This window comes from Cygnus olor, chromosome 19 (genome assembly GCF_009769625.2).
Source record: "Cygnus olor isolate bCygOlo1 chromosome 19, bCygOlo1.pri.v2, whole genome shotgun sequence".
NCBI lineage: Eukaryota > Metazoa > Chordata > Aves > Anseriformes > Anatidae > Cygnus > Cygnus olor.
In genome coordinates this window covers 4,284,378-4,302,171 of record NC_049187.1, presented here as the reverse complement: position 1 = coordinate 4,302,171, position 17,794 = coordinate 4,284,378, and the positions used below count along the sequence as shown (strand labels likewise).

The window sequence follows — 17,794 nt, the reverse complement described above, 5'->3', positions numbered from 1 at the left end:
ATGCCGGGCAGCCCCCCGGGATGAGGCTGGGCAGAAGGGCACAGGGGTTCTGCTGGAGTCCTAATGAAGGGGCTTGAAAGGCTACACTGCGGGTACCGAGCCATCTCAGAGCCATTCCCAGAGAGAGGTGCACGATGACAAACGTTTCTGCCCACAGGAAGCCCACTTCCAGCCTCACTTGCTCATTCTGCAAGCCTTGAAAATAGCAGTCGCCTCCCCCTCCCCAGCTCTTTGGGTTTTTCTGCCCCTCATCTCTCTTGGTGGAAGCGGGCTCCGATTTCATTCCACCTGCTGCCAGTCCAGGTACAGGAAGGTACGTTCTCCCCAGCATATCTGTCCTACCCCGCCCTCGGCAGGAATGACTGTGACCTACCCTTGGGGACCGCGATGGAAATGAGACATCTCTCTCATGAGGACCTCCCAGCAAGCACAATTGAAATATCTCTGCGACCGCAGCAGCTCCGTAATGAATGAATTAATTGATTTCACCCTCAGCTTCTTCTCCATCGACCCCGCTGGCCCCGCAGCGCGGGAGGAGCTTTGTTCCTGTTCCCTTTTCCCTCTCAGCCCTGCTCTATTTCGGGCAGATGAAACTGCTCCGGGGCTGAGCGAGGGTGGGAATCCCCACACCTCGGCCCTGGATTGCAGTCAGATGGGTCATGGCTGCACCAGGACGGAGGGAGGAGGGATCGCACCTTCCAGCCATCTCCAGGGCCTCTGTTAACAGATGAAAAGTGGGTCTGGGAAGGCCGATGTCCTCCTGGTGCATCTGCCTAGGTCTGCATCGCTGTTTGAGGAGCTCACGTGGCCATCACGGGGTCTCCAGGTAGCCCCGATTCTCCCCTTGCTCCTTAATCTGAATTATCTTTGGGAAAGCGATGCGGGGCTCACTGCCAAACTCCTTCCATCTTCAGGTGGCTCTGTGAACCTCTGTGACCAGCAGGGCAAGCCCAGGAACCACACAGATGGGGCAGACATCTGTGTGTAACCTGTGCGCAGGACTGAGCATAACCCCGGTGCGGTGATTCCCCAGGGCCTGAAAAGGACGGGTCCTCTCCCCGTTTACAGGATGGGTCTTCTCCCCGTTTACAGGCAAACAGCTCCCCCTCGAGTCAGTGCCTGAGGGCGTCCCCGCAGGGTGCTTCGTGCAGGCTGCTCAGGGTGGGCCAAGCAATCAGAGAGCTCCAGGAAAAGCCGACAGGACTCAGGTCACTGCGGAGCCGTTAAAAATCTGGAATTCTTCTCACAGCCTGGAAAGCAAATCCCGCTCGGATAAAGGTCTTATGTAAGGCATCAGATACGAAAGCTTCTACGTGGCGTGTTCCAGGCAACAGAGAGCAGCTCCAGGAGTTACGTCCTCAGGAATTTCGGCCGTGGCTCTGAAGGGACTCTCCTGTGCCCGTGAGCACACCGTGTGGCTTCAGCCATGCCTCAGTTTCCCCTTCGAGTTCTCCAGTTCCAATCAGATTCACTGTCTACCACAAGATATGTATCTTCAAATGCTCCTCCTCTTCCAGAAAACGTTGCATTTAATGTATCTTTATTTTAAATAAAAAAAAGAAAAAAAGAAAAAAGAAAAAAAAAGAACAGAATATTTTACATTATTTTTTCAAGGGCAAGTTCTGAACATCCATAACGCAGTTGTTCCACCCTACTGAGGGGCTTGAGATCCTTCCTTTTGATTAGTGGAAGTGGACATTTTGCAGAGTTTCACATTTTGTGTAAGTTCATATATTTCAACTCAATTTGGGGATAAAAACATGTTAAAAAAACTGAAATTTTCCTCTTGGGTGAAGTGTGCCTTGGGGACATCTGCGATCTGCATTTCTGAGTAGCCACAACTGCCACCAGCAGCAGCATGGAAGGGTTACGTGCAGTTGCACATGATCCCGAATCCCTCTTTGGCAATGCTACACCCTAGGGGTAGGTTGCAGTCCTACAACCTAGGATTTCTGGCTGAGCCAGTAACAAAGAATTAAATCCACTTATTAGCACATGCCACCTGCCTCAGGACACGGTATTTAAAGCACGTGGCTGTATCGTGACCAGGTATTGTGGCACCATCCGAGAACCATGGGCATGGATGAGATTTCACTGTGTTGCTCACTGGGACAAGACAAAGAGAAGGGGGCTCAGATGGAAGAAGCTGTTCCACGTGCAGCCGTGTTCGGGCACAGAAGAGGAATCAAGCTCAAGACATCAGGGCTCCATTGCAAAGACAGGGATGGATCAGTCTTAGGGAGACCATTGTAAGGAAGCTTCAGGTATCTTTGGACAGCTGCTCGCTGTGTCTCAAGCCTGGGGCTTCCTCTCTCCCATCTTTCCCTTGTTCTGTTTCTTCTCTAAGCTACCTGGGTGGGCTGCGCTGGAAGGGGCGCTGCTGTAGCTGCTGCAAAGGCTTTGTTCCAACGCCAAATCGGAGCTACGAAAACAGTAAACGGGATGTCCTTGTGAAGGCCACGCCATCCTCAGACGTGGTTCGAGTCCAGCATCCAGAACAGGGCTCCCGGGGCCACCGCACCGCGGGACTGAGCTGCTCCTCAGCGCAGCCGAAACACTGCCAGCCCGCTCCCACTCCTTCCCCTCATTCCTTTCTCTGCCGTGCTTCACTTTGGTGAAAGAGAATTGTTTTGACTGTATCTTCCTTGTAGACATTAAATACCTTTCAAAGCAAGGTCAGAGTCCCCGGAGCTGCGACAGCGCGCACCAAGATAACGGCTCAGGCTGGGCGCGCTTCCCTCGCCGCAGGCGGGGAGCTGCTACTCCGTGTCACGGGGGTGTCTCCCCAGGCATTGTCACAGCTCAGCACGTCCCGAGCTTCCAAGGGAAGGAGCAGACCTTGTGAGCCCTCTTGTCCTTACACACCTGTGGGAATGGATGGCCAAGGTAAGTCTGGGAGCCGGACATCTGCTTGCATCGTCTTTGAGATTTTCCATACGCACGCACACATCGATGCTTCCGAGGAGAAATAATGCACCCACGGCATCAAGGCAGCACCAAGAGGAGCAGCCTTGAAACAGGAGGAGCTAATGATCTGTGGCAGACAGACAGAGCCCGGACAGACCGCGGCGCAGCACCGTGCACGCCAGGCGGGTTCCTGGCAGCTGGTTCATCTCCCCGTGTCACATCTGATGTTTGAGTAGGGAGAAAACACACGAGTTTATTTCCAGCGCCTCTCCCTGTTAGACGGGTGACCTTTTCGTAGCTCTGGAGGGCAAGGGAGAAGGCAGCCTACGAAATGTTCAGCCGATGCTTGACAAATGAAGATATGTAAACGAGGCGAGGGACAGAGGGGGAGCCGGGCTGGAAGCCGGCCCCGTCAGCGAGGGATGCGTTTGTGTTGGCTTCTGCATCGAGGAACGGCATCGGGGGGCTTATAGGTGGGATCTGGTGGAGCACAGGTTCAGATGGGGCGCTGGGGATGGTTTATCCCATTATTCTGGGGAGAGGAAGCCAAGCTGGCAGCAATCCCGCTCACTGGAGAGCGGCTCAGCACACAAAGCACTGCTGGGAGCACAGAGGGTCTTGCATCGCTTCCTGCCACCCCCTGCCAAGCAAGGCAGCACGCTCCGTGTTCCCACCTCTTTGATCAGCCAGGAGGGACACCCACCACAGCCACGTCCGAGCACAAGGTCCTGGAGCTAACGTCAGGCTGACATTGGAGCCGAGGAGGCCGCACAGAGCCCCTGGTGGCCACGGTTCGGTGCCACCTGGCCCCTTTGGTTACCCCTTTCCAAAAGGGCTGGGCAGAGTGGGTCCCATTTACACCGCTCAGTGCCCACTTTGTGCCACCATAGGCAGCCCCAGAGGGACCTTCATCCCTGCTTCACAGCATCTCAGTCACTTGCTGGGAGCAAGCAGAAGGTCCCAGCTGGCTCCCCTCAAACTCCCCCCCTTGGCTTCTGGTGGGCTCCAGCCTCCTCAAGCAGCCTCCGCTGCGCTCCCTCTGCATCCTGGTACTGCTGATAGGGGAATCTGGGCTGGGAAAGGGCTTTCTCAAGCCCCTGATAACAGTCTAACCCCTGACTAGCTCCAAGCGGGAGCCCCTCAGATCCGGAGGTCAGCTCAGCTGCTCCACCCAGAGCAGAGGGCGTTTGTAATCCGGCTGAGCCTGGCTGTGCCCCGCCACGGGGCTGCAACGCCAGAGATGCAAACACGGCTTTCCGCCGGGTGAGCTAAAAGAGCTGGAAGCAACGACTGCCTGGATCACGCCACGCAACAGCTCTGTGATTTGTACACAAGGAGAAATTTGGACAGGGCTTGGATCTGCAGCTATAGGTAGCTCGGGCTCTTCTGCATCGCTTGCTTCTGGGAACGGTCAGACGAGATGAGGTTTGCTTGAGTAGCTTATGTTTTTGGAAAGTCTTCTTGATAGGAAATGTGATTCATCAGTTGTGGCTTTTCTGACTAGATAAGAAGTTTGCAAACAGAGCTGTTCTCCTAGAAATCTCTTCCCAGACTGCTCTCCTTCTGAAATCCCAACCGATTCAAGGCCCAGCCTAAGCTGCAGCACGCTTTTGTCCCAGCAGGACCCCGCCACTCAACCCCCTAAATGCTCCCGATGACAGATTTTTGGATTTTTTTCCTTGAAACCAGAAAAAAAGACAGATTCTATATTTGTTTCCTATGGCAGATAGGAAACCAACATTTATTTTTTTACTGGCTCTAAATAAAATGCCTCTTAGTTACAACACGTGAGCAAGGTGGGCAGACATCCCTTACACGCTCCCCATACCAGATCCAAACTCGAGGACCACAGGTTCTTCCTTCAAGAGCGGAAAGACCCGGCTGATTTCCTCCTCCTATCCCTTTCATTGCCTCTCTGCCTTTTGGGGTACAGCCAGAACCAGAAGGAGAATGAAATAGAGTGAAAAAAGCTATTTTGTCTCTTGCCAGCTCGGTTGGAAACACGGAGTACTGGAGCTCTCCCAACTCAGCCCGGCTTTGGAAGACCTCCAGCCCGCTCTGCTGAGGCCCGAGGCTCCGGGGGGCTCTGCAAAGTGGCTGAACTTCTGGGAAAAGCCACAGACAGCCCAAAGAGCTCAGCTGTGCAAGGACAGAGGGGCTGATGAGGACTCGAGGGAGAAGGGACACCTGCCTGGGACAAAATGCTGTCTGGAAGGTGGATATTTTGCGTGTTCTGATGGCATTTATATAAATGAGCATTGATTTCATTCATCTATTAAATGTGACGACAGGTTTGCTCATGAATAATTTTGGGGAAGTCGTTGTTGTCTCTCTGCTCTGAATGTACCGATTTGGGGGAGGATGGGGAATGACACTGACCTGCACACCATCGCAGGAGCACACCATATAGGACTTCATGTGTTCTCAACCCAGATATCCACAAACTTCCAGCCCCAAACCTACAATCATTTCAAGCCAACAGACCACGAAGCCTTTTGCGGACAATGGGCTCTGAGCCCTAACCCTCTTGCTGTCCCCGAGGGTGAAGCACTGGCTGGCACACAGCTCTCAGCAGCCGCAGACCCCGTGCCGGTGCCAGGCGCGCAGACCCTTGAGGCAAACCGAAAAGGCTGCAGCTCGTTTTATGCCCTGGCACTGTGAGCTACATGAGGGAGTTCACAGAAGTTTGGGCTTTTTGGCATCCTCGCTGCTGGCAGCTCCCTCTGCCTTTCCAACCACGGTCCGAGCCCTTGCCCAGCCCAGCAGGGAAGGCTCTGGAGCTGCCCCCAGGTTGGAGGCGGGTGGGACTCGAGCACCCGGCCGCCGTGCCTCGGAGCCTGGAGGGGACATGGCACGGACGGCAGCACCTGCACCTGCTGGCAGCAATCCATCCTGGCGCAGAGGCACCTGGAAGCCAGGTCGTGTACCTGCAGCCTCTGCAGCACAGCTGCTGCTTGACGCCAGGGTAACTCGTTACAGCGCCGATGGCAGGCGGCGTTACCGCGGTGTGACAAACACAGGCCCTGTGGGCGATGCCTCTGCAGCCCCGCACCGCAGTTCCTGATGCCATCAGCACTTCGGTGCCATCGGAACAACCATTTGCCAAGGTCAGCTCGGCGGAGACGCGTGGCTCCAGGTTCCTGCCCCCCCCCGCTGGTGGGAGGCTTGCTCCCAGCCCCTACCTGTGGCCATGGAAACAAGCAGCAGGGCTCCTCACCAGGCGCTCTCCATCTTATTGATTCCTTGGGAGATTTATGGCAGAGACCCGATCTCAGTGAAGGAGCTAAATCCAATTCACTAAGGAATTACAAGCCTGTCCGATCAATAATCTATTTATCTCCTTCACTTTGCCATCTTTAAACACTCCAGGCCTGTCAAAAGAAATTGAAAGCTTTTTAAAAATGAAATTATCGAAGTCTGGAATGGCTTCGCTAGGGCTTCTGGAAAGGATCTTGAAACCAGGACGGATCCAGTTCAGGATCCAGCACTTAGGAGAGATCAGTCATACTCCGGGAACTCGACAGCGATCCAGCACACAGGGTAGGATGGAGTTAGGGGGGATGCTGGCACCCAACACATGAAGAGAAAGGCTCATATACCTACATATAGGTACACACAGCTAAGAGGAAACTGAGGTCTGAAGCGTTAACTCCAACTGAAAATGCACTGCTGAGCTGCAAGCTGTAAACTGCATTCGTTCCTGACTCGAGCAGATCACGAAGTTTAATTTCACCAGCACATGGCTCTTCAGATGCAGTCATTATGTCTCCCTGGGGCAGAGGTGTGCTGCATCCCAGAAATAATGTTATTTTTCAGCTCTCATGCAGCACTTCTAATTAATAGATGGTAGAGCAGCTTGCATGGAAGAAAACCGAGGCCCAGGGAGGGAGCAGGGCGAGCTGAAAGCCAGCCAGCGTCAGGAGCAGGCACAGAACCACCGCCTCTTTGAAGAAGAGCAGCTTCCATCCTTTTCCAAGCTTCATCGCTATTTTTATCTAACAGATGCAGGCTTTTACAAACACAGGGGCAGCTTCAGGATCACGCCACACACATGAACTGTTTTTGTACTGAAGTTCTTTGCCAAAGAAATATTTACATACATGCCTAAGCCTATCTCTCTTCAGACCAACTCTTACAGAGCAGATTATCTGCAATCCCAGTGGGACGTAGCCATGGATTCTGTTGGCCAACTGGCAGGATATTTTCTGGGTTGCACAGAGCTGGGGAATCTCAAGCACAGTTTTTCTAAGGGAACAACTGTGCTGTAAGCGTGCTGTTCAGACCTACCTGTCTGGGTAAGTCAGAAGTCCTGCTGACACAATGGTGCACTGGTGTCTGCAAGATTTCGGCCTTGTGTTTGATTCTGCTTGCAGGATGGTGGCTCCCCACATGGCCCCATTTTTAACAGGTTCCTGTACCCGACCTAATTTTCTGCACCTGAAACTCCAGCACTGAAGCAGGAAGGGGCTAAATTTCTCTGGAGATGGAGAGGGGCCAGTTCCTCTCACTTCAGAGGTTAATGAATGGAGTCACTGGGATAATTAATGTTTTGCTGATGAATTAATCACCCTCGCAAGCAGTTTCTGCCTTCCTCTCCGCAGAGAGGCAGGGCCCTCTGGAGATCTCACAGATCCCTTGCTAAAGTGGCTTCCCTGTGCTGACAGCCCCGGTTTTGGAGCTGCTTACAGCCTGCCTCTTCCGCAGGGGGCTGGCGTTTCTGAGGGAGGCAGACCCTCAAAGCCAAGGGCTGGGGTTTGAGAGACTCCAGGCCACCAGGATCACGCTTCCTTGCAGTCTGTAGTAACGCGGGCTGTCTCCATCCCGAGCCTGCATCATGCACCCCCCAACGAGCCCTCACAGCCCTGCCAAGGAGCCCTGCTTTTCCTCCGAAGAGCCATCCACGGCTGCCCTCCCAGTCCTTCCCCTCGCTGCTTCTCCTGCCTTCTCCATCCATCCCCAGCATTACTCCAGCCTGACCCCAGGGCTGGGTATCGATCCCAAACCTGACTCGAATCGCACTCTTTTTCAGGTCCTCTTTGTGAAGAGCACCACTGAAGCACTTCTCCAAAGAGCGAATGCCCTTGTTGTTTCCTTGTTACTGGAAGTGTGAGAACACGCTTGGTGACCGTGCCAAAAAAATCACTAACCTTGCGTGGCAGCTGCAGCACCGGTGAGAGCCGCCGCCGCACGACAACTTTCTCCCCTGACTGCAGGCACATTTGAACTGTGATTTCCAGGGGACGGAGAGCCGAGAGTGGTTTCACACCATTGTTCCCTAAAATAATCCCTGTAAAGTCAACAGGGCTCCTTGAACCAAGCCCTCGGGGTCCTGCAGTGCTCAGAGTCGTGGCAGCATCTTCAGGCGGAGGACGGGGGCAGGTCAGGGTGAGGAAAAGGCACCTCTCCTCCTCGGGGTGAATTCAGCCGTGGTTAGGATCACAGATTGTCATTATGCTTCAACAGGAGGAAACAGGAGGCAAGGAACTTCAGCACTGAGCGTTTTTGGCAACGTGCATGTTAGGCAACGATTTTGTACGGGCACCTCAGACGTGATGAAGATATCCTGCAGGAAGTACACAAGGTCTGGGGTTTTCTGACTAGTTCTTATCAGGAGGAGAAAGCAGAATCGAAAACTTGACCTTTTTAGCGGAAAATGAATACTACAACATTTTGCTGTTTCACAGGGGGAAAAACACAAAAGTAATTTAGAAATCCAGAGGTGTGGGAAGCAGGGTTGTCATCCCCCAGCCCGTACTTCTCTCAACCCCTCCGTCTGCAGGCCAGCTTCCCCCCAACACGTCCCACGAGCGGTCGGCTCTGACCTCAGCCCCCGGCTCCCACTCCCCTCCCGCTCCGGCCGCCTCGTCTCCTGCCTTGTTTATGGTCACCCTCGGACATCCCCGCTCCGGACACCCATCCATCTCGAGGTGGCCTTTCTTCTTGTCGTTTTAAATGCTCCCCGTGATTTATGGCCCGGCAGCTCCCCAAACACATCTCCGGCATGTTATATGGTGCTGGCGTAATGCTAACTCTTAAACCACAGAGGAAGCAAACGCCGCTAATTTATGCCTGGCTTTTTTTTTTCTTCCCCGGCATAATTCTGATTTTAATGCTCCATCTACGCCGCATCAATATCCTTCCACCGCAAGCAAGTAAAAACAAAAAGTAAATATTTCATTTCCCATTCTTTCCCCTCTTAAAAGGTTTCGCCTGCACCAGCTCACCCGGCGTGCCCTGGGGTTAGACAAATAGGAAGCGACGGCGGTGTGCCGCCGGGGGCCGGGCGCGAAGGGCACTGCCCACACGTGTCAGCTCGCTGCGAGAGCTGCTGGCTCTTGGTGCATGAACACAGCGAACGCAAGCAGCTCCTGCACCGGGCTAAATCACTAGCCTGAGCTAATACAAGGGTCTAACGCAGCACTAATTTATCAGTCTGGTATCGCCATTTGCTTCATGTAGCTATATTCAGAAAGCACATCGAAATGCTCCGGGAAAGGAGGAAAAAAAAGGGAAAGAGAGAGAGGAAGGAAGAAGGGTAACAAACCATTAGGTAAAATACTAACAGGCGAAGACAAATCTCTGGCCAAGGGCACTACAAAATGACTCGGCAGCCGGAGGGGTGTGTGTCCTGCTGGGTGCAGGTCCCAAGGCTTCGTCTGAGCGAGGAGCAGCCAGGTGCTTGCTTGGGTTGTGCAGTCCTGCAGGGTTCCCCTCTAAAATACAAACCCTGTGACCCTGGCTGGTCTTCACGTCTCCCCAAAACTGTGGGTAAGGGAAAAACGCTTTCCCCTCCTTGTGTTTGGAGGGAAGGGGAGAAAACCTTACTAAAATGTCGTTGAGCCCAGGTCTGGAGAGCGCTCGGGCTCCTCAGCTTGAAGCACAAAAAGATCCAGAGAACCCGGGGGTCTGAGCTGGTTCTCAGCCTGCGAAAAGATTCGAGGCCACTAGGCAGACCTATGCAGATGAGCCCTTTATGCACACACAGCCTAATGACTGAGGCTTTAATGACCCTCACGGAGCAGTACCTGTACCCGTAAAGGCCGGGCCCTCCTGGTCCTGTGCTGCCTCTGCCCCCAGCCAGCTTACCTCCCAGCTGGCCACCATGCAGAGTCCCAGCAGAAAGCCAGCCCAGGCAGGACGTGCAGCTCAGGAGAACACCAGCACCCTGCAGTACCTTTCCCTCGCTTTGCTTCCCGTGTCCCCACGGGTCCCCACCTGGCACTGAGCGGTGCCGCAGGGACACCAGACCAGGACAGGCCTTCAGGCGCTCCCCTCCCTGCGGAGCATGGAGTAGGGACAGAGCCACCGCTGGAAACCTGGCTCATACCCCGCGGCTCCTTGAGATCATAGTCTGTTTTGCTCCAAAAAGAGCTGTTGCAAGACAAATACCTCTCCCAGGACGACTGAAGTAGGTCACATCAGGCAGTGCTCAGGAGCGCCTGTCTGACACCTCCCCATCAGCTGCACGCACCACTCGGCCTCCTCCTCTTCTCTTCCTCCCTCTCTCCCCCATCCCCTCTCCTCCTCCTCTGCTAAAGGTCCGTGAAAAGGGAGCTCCACGAAGGGGAAACATCTCAAGCAGAAGCCTTGTTCTGCTTTGGCAGCTGGAAGAATCAATGCTAACACGGCCTATGCGTGCAGACAACAGCTGACGCCGGCAAAGAAGCATCAGATGGGCAAAACCGTGATGGGGTTGGACAGAGGAAAGCCGTCCTGTGTGGGGATGGAGCCCCGCGGGCCCTGCAGGGAGCAGGACCATAAAATAAGGACTACAGTAAAAGGTCAAGCATCATTTAAGTGACAGGCACCAGGCACTGGAACGGCCTGAGGGCTGTAGTTGCTGTTCCCCAGACCTGCTGGACAGAGAAGGGACCTCTGCTGTGCATGCCCAGCTCTGGCATCGCCTCCCCACCACCTGCGATGCTCCGTCCGTCCTCCGGGTGTGGCCCCAGCCGATGGGACAGAAAACCACGAGCTCAGCTCACATGATCAGATAATACACTCTAAATATCAGATATTAAACTGGCCTGGATATCAAGTTGTAATTGGCAAAAGCCTTTTGGCTGGAAAAAGGCAAGAGGAGATTATTTGTTTTGCTCTTCGCTGGGTTCTCCGATAGGAGAGAGCCGTCCTCTGCCCCCTGCAAGACACGGTGGCTGCAGGCGGTGCAGTCCCGGTGCGTCCCTCCAGCCTGACAGCAGAGGCTCATTGCTACTGCATTTAAAGGGCTCACCCAGAGCAAAGCCAGAGCCAGCAGCAGCCAGCAAATGCCCTCATCCTCACGGCCACCCTCTGGTGACACAACGGGACGAGGACCTCAGGGCCACCCGCCCGCAGCAGGACCGCAGCTCCCCGCGGACCGCATGCAGCTGACACCCACCAGCACCAAGGGGTCGAACATCAGAGCAAATGCAGCTCGGATTGTACTAACGAGGAACAAAATGAGCTCTCTGGTTGAAGGCTGCCTGAGCTTTGGAGGAATTTGGGGCTGGATGTTTAGGAAGCTTCTGTCTCTCGCAGATGAGCTGCATGGATTGCCAAATGTATGTCTTCTCGGAGGAAAAATGAGTTTTGTTTCTGTTACTAACCTACAGGACTTGCTTCAGTTTTACAAATTTCCTTTCTAAATGGAAGTCGTTTAGAGGAAAAGAAATTGCATCAAAAGAAATCCTACAAAAAAAAGTCCTCTGAAAGTGTTTGGATCTGACTGACCCATCAAGCAGTGGCCCAGGGTAAGGAAAGGATGACGGATGCTCCTTCTGCTGCAAGCTGCCCCGATTAGCTCTGAATCAGATGCCCCCTGCCACCCGTGGCCCTCCACGCAGTGATCCTCAGAGCTCTGCGGGCTCAGCTGAAGACACCTGATGCCGGAGCAGATCTCCTTCTGCTAGAAGGAAAAGAGCTTTTTGCCCTGGACTGCTTCCATAAGCGTAATTGGATTTAAATTCAGAACAGCAGTAACAAAACAGAGAGAAAATATAAAGAGTCTTTCCCGAAGTCTTCCAAGTGAGTCTGTGGATATCAACGGCAGCTTTCCTGGGAGCAGATAGGAGCTTCCACCCAAGAAGGAACGATACATGGAGTTTCTGCTTTCCCAGCATCCACGTTCCCTGGACTCTCTGGGGTAGGGACTGACCTGCCCTTGTCTCGGAGGCTTCTCTTTCCGCTCCAGCCCCAAGTAGCAGAGCTGTGCCCAGCAGAGCCACAACCCCTGCAAGCCAGCAGCGTCCTCGCCTGAATTAATGATGCAGGGCAGGCTCGCTGGGAAAGGGAGGAAAGTTTGTTCTCAGACTACAGCTAGGAAGAAGTTTGCAGACACATTTGATGTCACTACAGGACATGAACTGCAGATTCACCTGAAACTTTAGGATTCTTACCAGATGTCTGCAAGGATTTTTCTGTCACTGAGGGAACATAAAACCCTCTCCTCGCTGTATCCAGGCAGTGCAGACTCGCTTTCTGAGCTCTCTTTTCTAGGAGGATGAGGATGCTGATGGGTATTACAGATTGCTTTTCGGTGCCAGGGGTCTGAACAAAGGCCAGGATGGGAAAAAAAAACCTTCAGCCACATCCCCAAATGAGAAATACATCTGGCTCCAGCTCCGAGCTCTGCCGCTCAGGCCCGTCCATGTCACTGAGGATAATCAGGCAAGTAGCTTGTTGGAATCCTAATCCGGAAAAACCGAGAGCCTGAGCTAATGGCTAAATAATCCCCACATTAAAACCTTCCACAGAGCTAAACGAGAGAACTCGGTTTCCAAATGCCTCCAATTAAATGAACCATTGGGGTCAGCGCCCGGGGTGAAGGCAGCGAGGGAAGCCAGCTGGGAGCCCCGAGGAGGAGCAGCATTTCCAGGGCAGCAGTCCTGAGCCCATCCCTCTCGTCTCTGGCAGGGTTAAGCACTGTCACAGCACCAGTGAAACGTGGTCTTTATTGCTTCGTTTTTATCTCTGTGCATCTGTTTTCATTAGGACAGGGATGGCTGCTTGATGGCAGCCCGGGACGGATGGAAGGGGTGGGCTGTTTGCTTCTTTTTCTGCTTTGCCTACCTCCTCCCGCCACCTCGGACCAGAGGGTGATCTGTGTGCGGGCTGAAATAAAAGCCACGTAATGACGAAGTCTGGGGCTGAAGCCCATGGACATCAGCGCAGCCTTAATGAAATTTCTGTGCCTGGAACACATTAGTAGGCAAGAGCTGAGACTGGAAAAAGATGAGGCTGCTGAAGAGCTGGCAGAGCCGGGATGGCAGAGCGTGAGTCAGAGGGAACAAGGAGAAAAAGGAGACGGGTGCCCGAGAAGGGGCTGCTCTGGGGGAGCTAACGCCTGTCCCCCTCTGACCCCAGCCCTCCTACAGACCCACTGAGCCCTTCCACGCTCCCAAAACCTTCCCGTCCCTGCCCCCAAAGCTGGCAGGGGCCAAGCTCCCATGGCCACGAAGGCAGCAATAACCACTGGTCATTTCATCAGGCAAACGGCCCGCGGCTCGCAGCTCTGCAGAGGTTCAGATTCCCTCGAAGGGGAGGCTGGCGGCCTGATTTCCTTGATTTCCGTTCCGATTTTGTTCCGTTTCTTGGCTCTGCTTCGCACTGAGGCAGCAGACGGATGCCCTGAGGGGTGTTGGTGCTTCTCGGAGGGGTGGCGGGGAAGCCCTCAGGCTGTTCCTATTCCTCCCTGCAGCCAGGTCGGTGTAGGAGGCATCTCAGAGCCTGATGTGCTCAGGCCAGCAGGTTTGTGACTCTGTGCCATTCAGCAGGTGCCATCACCCACGCCGCCTCTCTACGGAAGGACAGGGGAGAGCACGTGGCTGAGAAATCCCTGCACTGCAAATAAAACTTCACTATTCTGGGACCCCAGCTGGCAGCTCTTCCCCCGAAAAAGCTTTTTTTTCCCCCCATATTTGCACAGTTTCTCTGAACACCAGCATCTTAAAAAAAACCACTAACTTTCAGATCTACTGCTTTAAAGCAAATGTGATGAATAATCATCAATACCATTGCAAGGCTGGCTATATTTCTCTTTAATTCCAGTAGGATTTTGCTCTGTCTCCCCGAAGACACGTTTGACTTTTCTGCTGTGCCCTTTCCATGGCGTTACAGCCTGCGATCGTGTCTGCCTTCTGAACGGCTTTGTCAGGAGATCATTCCTCCTCAAACCTTGTTAGCAATAATAAAGACAAAATAAGTTATAAATACGTTTGTGGTTTCCTTTTTGCTGAGTTGTAATTTGACTAACAAATTAAATTAATTTAATTCACAAACTAATTATTATTCGGTTAGAAGTAGATTGGAGAAAGTTTAGTTGAAAATGGACTTTTCAGGGAAAGAAAGAGACAGCAGCTCTTGGAAACAACCTAAACGTGGGAAATGGGATGAGTGACATTTTGAAAATCCTCTCTCATTAACCAGCTTTGGCTTTCAGCATGTGTCATTTTTATCCCGATTTGTAAAGCTAATATTTCTTTCCATCACATATGTTGGGTAGACAAATCCACGGAACTAGAAAATGTTGGTGATGGAGCTATAAAAGCAGACAGATCTCCCCAGGAAGATGAGGGACCATTTTCTGAGCTGGAATTCTGGCTGGTGTTACTTTCTCCTACAATCTCCGAAGCCGCATCTGGGAAAACAAGGCTCCTGGTGCCACTACGAGCCTTACTGACGTCCTGTGACACTCTAAATGGAGAGTGTGCTTTGGTACTACTCTGTTTTCGTTTGTTAATTGACTCCCCTCTCACTTAAGGTAGGAACTGGGAGCAGTTCTGATAAATGGATCACACGGTCCTCTTCGTTTCGGTGCAGCTTCTGTGAAATAATTGCGAATTCCTCACGGCTCTGGCAACAGCACTGCACCAGGTAGTGGGGAGCTGGAAAGTGGGACTCCCTTCCCCTCCGCCAGTGGAACAATGTGGTCTTCACCTCAACACCCACCTAACATAAAGCGAGTAAGTGGCACATGGGGCACGGACCTGAATCCACAACCTACTTTCCCTGCATGACTCCGAGAAATCCAGTCCTTGCGAGGCTCACTGGAGCCCCAGCCCCCTGCACACCTGCAGCAGGGAGCAAGGAGAGCACATTACCTTGGAGCACATTTCCACTGGGGAGGTGGCCTCACGCACACCACGGCGATAACACCTTCAGACGAAAGGAAGGAACCTTGTGCAGTTCTTGGAAGAAAAGCCCCTCGGGAGCGGTCTTGGGACTTTCTACAAACTTGATCAGAAATGCATGGGTTTTAGCATTCATCCCAGGTTTCCTGTTTTAGCACTGAGATTTTAGATCCACCTCCTAATGCATGTACTTTACTTCAGGTGCTTGAAAGGAAGGCAAAACTGTGCCTAACTACGTCCTTTATTGGATCTGGCCCTCAAAAAAGCAGAAGCTGTTGGCAAACCCTGCTGCAAATCCATATGGTTGCTTTGTGGCTCCCTCTGCTCTTTAAAGGGGAAGGAAGACACGTTCCCACTCTCATCCAGACAGGCTTTGCTGCCAGGCTCTTATCTTCCAAATTATCACCCCTACAAAGAGGCAAAAAGACCTTTAACAAGCGCTGGCTTGTCCCCTCCGCTGGTTCTCCAGCCAGTGCTTCTCCTTCCGTGCCGGAGCTGCCTTTCCGCATCTCTCTGCCTCCTCGAGCATTCTCCTTCTGCTTCTCACTCAGTCCTCTCCCTCTCCTTAACTGCCTCTCCCCCACCTCTCTCCTCTCTCTATTCCCTCCCCAACACGTTTTCACCCTTCTCGGCGATCCCTGCGGGCACCCATCACACTGAGCGGGAAGAGCTGTTCCTGGCGATGGACTGAGAGCTGGCTCCGCTCCGGCTCACAGCCTGGGTACTGCTCAAAGAAGCCGATGTCTCCAGCTCAGCCAGGTGTGGCAGCCCTACGGACACACAAGCACGCGTGGCACAACCCAGCCATCCATGCACGCACCCCGTCCCCCTCCGAGCTCTGTGCTCACCTGGCTGGGAAGGGGGAACAGCAACGCCCGGGCACAAACCCCGTCTGCTCTCCGAGCTCGAGGTTTGTGGCATGGGCATTTTGCTCCATCCCTCCCTCACCAGTTAATTCCTTACATAACCTGAAGCTTTGGACACGTTCTGCTTTTTGTTTTACTACTCTGTGTTGTCCTAGTTCCACCAAAGGCCGACGCAGGCATATTGCATGGCAAATGCAGTTTTCACCCTTGCTGTGCACGTTTCCAACACCAGCCTACCACGAGTCTCAAATAAAAGTCTCACTTTCCATAAGTCTCAAAATAATAATAATAAAAAAGAGTAATAATAATACCAACAAATCCCTCTCCAAAGTAATTTGCAGAAACAAAAGCAGTTCCTCGTTTCTTCCCCCAACAACTGCGCAGGACTGATGGAGAGGTGAGGCAGTGCTTTGGCTCCCTGCAGGATGCCCGATGCGAGGCGGAAGGCAGCGGAAGAGGTGCTGGGAAAAGGACAGAGGTTCCTGCACGAAGCAGGCGGTCTCACGTCAATACTCAGACTTGCTCTCCAACAGAAAGGAGAAACTGAGCTCGGATCATGCTCTGCTCTGAACTTACACCAGCACAAACCTGCCCACAAGGCTGTGAACTCACTGAAGAAAAAAGGGAGAGACACTTGCCTGCAAACACCTTCCCCGCATCCCTTGAAGCCTGGATGAAGGTGGAAGAGCTTCAGAAGGCGCCATCTGGCTGGTGAGCGATCTGGCACCGGGCAGAGCCTCGGCTCCTGCTCGAGCCGGCATTTCAACTCAGCAGAAACATGGGCAAAGGCTCAGGCGTCGCCTCCTCCCTGCTCCTACCTGCGCGCTGCAGCCGAGCGAGATGCTGCTGCCTCCCCCAGCTCCTCCATCAGCCCCTGGGAAGGGTTTGGTCCTCAGCTGGCTTCTGTCCCTGAGCTCCCAGGTCAGGAGAGGCTGTGACTTGTCACTGGCCACCACTGCCTGCTGCAGGCCCCCGTGGCTCATCGGGGCTGAGGACCTTCTCTGCCTCTTGCGGGGTCCGTCTCCTCTCTCTAGGCATAAAGGGATTAATATGGGAGGAACAAACAGGGGGAAAAATGCCTCTATCCATACAGGTGGATTTTGTTTTCAGGTCCGTCTTTAAAGTTCCCTTTCAGCTTTCCAACGTTCATTTTGATTTCCTGTCGTTTTTCATCATGATGAAGTTGCAATTTGAAACAAGGAAAACAAACCAAACAACTTTCAAGCGGGGCTTTTCTCGGTTTCTTTTTTTTCACTCAAAGCTGCCGCAATATTTAGAGTTGCTAAAATGAGGAAAAATTGCCCTTTTTTTTTTTTTTCTTCACAGAAAGCCTGTTTCAAAGAATCAGCATTTTCTGATGAAAAATGGTTTGTTGAAAATTTCCCGACCAGCACGATTACTGAGCACCATCCTACCGATGCTTCTCCTCCTCGGTGAGGGCGCAAGCCTCTTTTGCCCCGAAACACTGACTGGGGCATCAGCCTGGATCTATTCTCCCCTCACATCATAGAATCATAGATGTTAGAATCATAGATCATCACAATGAACAAGGCCCAAAGAACCTGAAGGATCTCCTACCCCAAATCAAAGATGGGAAGTCATCCACGTGCCATTGCGATGAGGCCTAAACAATCCAGAGAGAAGGGTACTGCCAGAGTACTATGCTGTATTACCATTTCCACTTCTCCCCTGCCCCACACATCAGTTTTACTCTACACATCACCACCAGCTCTACTCAGGGAGGGGGAACTGTACCCCAAGGCCCAGCAGCAGCAGGGCAGAGCCTCTGGTGCTCCCTTCTGCCCACAGCCCGGCCTCATTCCTCTGGGGTAGGACAGCATCCACACCCCTCTCTTCCAGTTCTGGCATGAGCACGGACATGATTAGGCTTCTCGAAACCTGACCTCGGAG

The 17,794-nt window shown here is 53.0% G+C and overlaps 1 long non-coding RNA gene across 1 annotated transcript; it reads right to left on the bottom strand.

The window, feature by feature from the left end:
• Nucleotides 1–4,539: 4,539 nt before the first annotated feature.
• On the bottom strand, nucleotides 4,540–17,127 carry LOC121057509. Its single transcript, XR_005813819.1, has 3 exons — nucleotides 14,988–17,127; nucleotides 13,900–14,061; nucleotides 4,540–13,684 (listed from the first exon to the last, which is right to left on the bottom strand). It is a non-coding gene; the product is annotated as an uncharacterized LOC121057509 (long non-coding RNA).
• Between the last annotated feature and the right edge of the window lie 667 nt (nucleotides 17,128–17,794).